The following is a 5,000-nucleotide window of genomic DNA, read 5'->3' as shown; positions in this document are numbered from 1 at the left end:
GTTGGTGGTTATGGTTATGTGGTACGATATGGTATATGGTATAGAAGGAACGTGCGCGCGTCCAACCTCTAGATCCTCTTACGAACACTACGAACGCATAACGACACAGAAGAGGAAGGATAGATAGCAAGAGAGAGAGAGAGAGAGAGAGAGAGAGAGAGAGAGAAAATGAAATTAAAAGAAAAAAAAAGAAAAAAAAATTGGAATTTATTCTATGGTATATATCCGTACGGATTAAACGTGGAACGGACCGACAGCGCCGGCTCTATTTCGCGCCATGTCTGCATTGCCGAATTTCCGTTAGGACCAATGATTCCACTTCTTCGTGATATTACCAACTTTGAATAAAAAAATTTCTCTAACAGACTCTCACTCACTCACTAACTTACTAACTCACTCGTCCGCTCCTTCGTTCCTTTGCTCGCTCACCTTCTGACGTATCGTTTTGAACGTCGTGTTTCTAACTATACGAGAAAAAAAGAGAGAGAGAGAAAGAGAGAGAGATATGTATATATAGAGATAGAGAGGGGGAGAATTCAAGACTAAAAGTCTTCGCACGAATTTCAAATGACCCATAACCTAAAAATAATAAATAATGTTAAACTGTTAATCCGAATATCCTACGTCTTTGACAAATATTTCTTTATTAAATTTCTTTTATGAGAAACAAATACGATCTCTAATTAACGCAGGTATCGTTCTGAGTTAATAAAAGTTGAAAAAAAGAAAAAGAAAAAAAAAATTATATGTAAAAAGAAAAAGATTATATATTTTATATATAAAATAAAAAATTATATAAAAATTATATACACATATACATACATGTACATATATATATGTATATGTATATGTATATATATATATATATAAATATATTCTAGAATCCCAATGAAATATTTCGACCAATCTCCGATCGATGCATTTGACTGTACCAAGTTACTATCGCCGATTGGTCGTGAACAAATGTTATGAACCAATCAGATTACGGCTGAGGTAATGTAATATAACGAGTCGAAGAGGATTACGACGCTTTAATACGCTCAAAGTAAGCACGATGTTCCGACCGCGTTACTACCAAATCGTGTATTTCCAAATTAATCCGAGAGTGGCGCTATGAACGAACCAATCCGCTCCTCTGCCCTCGCCAATTCCCCCTTCACACCACCACCACCGCCACCGTCACTACCACCACCACTAATTTGTGCAAAAACCCATCTCGTACGCTGATCTCACGCGGCTCTTTACTCTCGATATGATCCTATATTTAACGTGAGTTTTAAACTCATTGTGTTAAGCCCTCGTTCTTCTGAACCAACATCGGTCCTATATCTCTCTCTCTTTCTCCCTTGAATCCGAGAGAGAACGGATCACACGTTACTCTTCTTCTTGTCTCGTATAGAACGTATATATATATATATATATATATATATATTCATAGAAAGAAAGATAGAGAGAAATAGAAAGATAGAGAGAAACAAAGAAAGATATAGAAAGAGAGAGACAGAGAAATAGAGAGTCCGTGCATAAGAAGGCAAGAATAAGCAAGGACGACGACGATGACGGCGACGGCGACGGCGACGACGCGTCCAATAGTGCGATTATAAACTTGTCCTTCTCATATACATGCATATATACGTATATAACATAACATAACATATACATATATACGTACATACATACATATATAACTTATTCGTCTCTTCTTACGCGAGTGCGCGAACGTGCAACGATCGAGTTTGATAATAAAAGTGATGGCAGTCGTCTGACGGTGTGTATCATCTTGGGTGTTATTATTCGACCATCACCCCATCAACAAATCTTTCGTTCCTGACGATGATGTACGAAGACGAGGAAGAGTGCAAGGTGATGAAGTGTATATACATATATATATATATATATGTATGTGTGTCTGTGTGTGTTTGTACGCGTATATGTTTTCTGCGCTCTGTGCAAATATAGGTGATTTTACGTGTGTGTGTGAGTGTGTATAAGCACGAAAAAGAGAGAAAGAGAAAACGACATGGACCTAGTCTATTCTCTCATCCTTCCATGATTCTTTTCTTTCATAAGAATGAACAATTCTATTTTCTATACTTGTGTCCATCTTTGTCTTTATTCTCATTTCTCTCTCTCTCTCTCTCTCTCTCTCTCTCTCTCTCTCTCTCTCTCTCTCTCTTTTTTGTTTTTCGTTCTTTCAATCTTCTCTCTTTTTTTTTTTTTTGTCATTGTCAATCTTTCGAAAAAATACTAAACAAGATCAACGACCGTTTACATTGGCCATTTCAGAAAATCAATGTTACGCGAACGACGAGTATCGGTTTCGAGGAAGAACGAATGAGTGTGTGTGTGTGGGTGTATGTGATAGAAAGAGAGAGAGAGAGAGAGAGAGAGAGAGAGAATGAGTGAGTGAGGGAGACAGAGTGAGTAAGAGAGAGAGAGAGAATCGCGCTGCAGTTTTAACCTAATTTCGTTCGCTCGTGCGGTGTACGCAAGGAAGTCCAATCGATAGATTTAAAGGAGCAGAGTGACACGAACGACCTCCGATCGTCCCTACTTCTTAGATCCCAACATCGTTTATCATTAAATTTATATTTTCGCGGAAAGAGAGAGATAGATAGATAGGTAGATAGAGAGAGAGAGAGAGTGAGAGAGAGAGAGAGAGAGAGAGAGAGAGAGAGAGAGACAGGTATATTAAATCCTTTCGTATTACGTTACGAGAGCGACTTACGCGACACTCCTCCACTTCGCTTTCGCACGCGACTCGATTCATACCAACAAACAGCTGATCTAATCGTATTTTCGATTTTGAATGATCGTTTGATCGTTTTACCCGTACACGTCTAATTTTTATTTTCTATTTTCTTGTTCTATCTTTTTTATCTTTTTTTTTTTTTTTTATTTTCTAATATTTCAATTTTCAATTTTGTTTTTTTTTCCTTTTTTTCGCTCTCTTTGGAAATTTCGTTCTTTTTTCTTTTTTTTTTTTTTTTAAATTATTTTCACATAGCACGACCGATATCGCGATCACGAGCGCACACTCGTTGAGTATGCGTTTAGATCCTTTAAAAAGATATCTATTATGTACTTTGCACTTCGTCTTCGTCTTTTGACATGACACAATAACTTTTTACGTCTTTCTTATATTATAATACCATATTTCTTTGATAGAAACGTATCATTATATATTTTCTATCATTATATCACGATATTAACAATTTGAATTTATGAGTTTCCATGTTGTGTCATTCTAAACATTGCTTTTTGTACCGATAGGAAAAATGATGTTGAAAAGTGAACATGTGAATCATCTCTATAGAGTATTATCATTGCTCGATAGAATTTTTTTCCAAATGTTATGCTAGTAAATAGATTTTTTATAGTTGTATGTTGTATCAAACTGATATGTTGTGTAAGGAGAATGAAATCTTATTATTAATTATCTCTTATCAATTTCAGTGTACTTACAACGCCTTTGGTTGGTGATCGTGGTGGTTTCCCTTAGTGGAAACCAGAAATTTGATACTACGTCACGGTAAGTTTTATATGACTTATGAATTTCCTATCGAACATCTTGGATGGTATTCCTTAACGATGACAAAAATTAGATACAAATGATACTCATCGAAGAGCATAATTTTAATCCAACTAGAAAGGAACTTCTATTCGATAACTTTGACTCTCTTTTTCTATTCGATAAGAATGTATTAAATGTTATCGTTGTATATATGTACCTTACATGTATACAATGTTATATGTTAATTAGAACTACAATTTACATAATTTTTCACACCATTCAAAATGTATGCATTTAATTAAAAGAATAATTAATCAAGGGAAGTCCTGTATATAACGATTTAATCGTTTCAAGGTGAGGAAAGAAATAGATCTCTTTTCGTACCTTTAATTTTCTTTTTTGCTCTGTTTTTCTTGGGAAATGAAAAAGTCACTCCGAATATTTTTCGCACGCTCCCACGCAAAAACTCGAAACGTTTTGCGGCAATCCAAGTAGAAGCACCATAGAGTACTGAAATGACTACATAGCTATTGTATCATAAGAGGTACGAACATTACCTTAATCTTGGTAGGAGTCAAGCAGGCTTAGCAACGTACAGTCCAACGAAAAAGTAACTTTCGCATATCGTCCAATGAGAGATGTGACAAAGGTTGAACTATCCGAGTGATGTCATTCTCACGACTAGTTAGTATCTAGAAAAAGAAATAGAAAAAGAAAAAGAGAAAAAAAAACAGACAAATGAAGAGGTATGATAAATAAAGAGAAGGAAAATTAATGATTAGATGTTTCCTTTGCGAATGATAGAAACAAATTTTCGTTATTCCACAGAGAATATATACAAGTTAAGAATTTATTTACAAGTAAGCGATGGACGAGGCGAAATTTCTTTTCTTTTCTTTTCTTCATATATACATATACATAATATATATATATATATATATATATATATATATAATATTTATATGTATGTATATACATACATATATATAAAAGAGAAAAAAAAACATTTTAAAAATAAATCGCAGTACAATCAAATTATAGGTGTGGTGTGAATATATATATATATATATATATATATATATATATATATATATATATAGTGATATATGTATATATATATACATATATGTATATATGTAGATGTTATATATATATATATATATACATACATATATCACTCTCAATTAGTGTAGTTTAACATCTCGAATTATACAAATACAAATCATATAAAAAGCTATAATATCGCAACAATCAATAAGATGTCTCAATTGTGTATATACATATATATATATATTTATTGTGTGCATGTGTGTGTATGTGTGTGTATATATATATATATGATGTCTCCTTTGATAGAAACGTTTATCGCTTTTCCAATGAGATTGTACTTGGTATTATCAACGGATATCTAACGATAAGAAGAGAACCCATATTGGTTTAGCCCATCGACAGGTATACTTAACATACAGAAATATATATATATTCA

At 33.6% G+C, this 5,000-nt stretch overlaps 1 protein-coding gene across 3 annotated transcripts in view; it reads right to left on the bottom strand.

The window, feature by feature from the left end:
* LOC124422902 (protein abrupt-like) overlaps positions 1–4,378 on the bottom strand; it is a 63,077-nt gene extending 58,699 nt beyond the window's left edge. The window contains exons 1-2 of one of the 3 annotated variants that reach the window (XM_046959895.1): positions 4,111–4,191; positions 3,899–4,033 (exon numbers count right to left, since the gene is read on the bottom strand). The gene's annotated coding sequence lies outside the window, so the exon portion shown is untranslated. Of the gene's footprint in view, positions 749–3,898; positions 4,034–4,071 lie in introns of those variants that run through there. The other 2 variants (XM_046959894.1, XM_046959893.1) reach the window with 2 other exon arrangements.
* Positions 4,379–5,000: the final 622 nt, after the last annotated feature.

The sequence above is a fragment of the Vespa crabro genome, chromosome 3 (genome assembly GCF_910589235.1).
Source record: "Vespa crabro chromosome 3, iyVesCrab1.2, whole genome shotgun sequence".
Taxonomy (NCBI): domain Eukaryota; kingdom Metazoa; phylum Arthropoda; class Insecta; order Hymenoptera; family Vespidae; genus Vespa; species Vespa crabro.
This window is presented reverse-complemented; position numbering and strand designations above follow the sequence as displayed.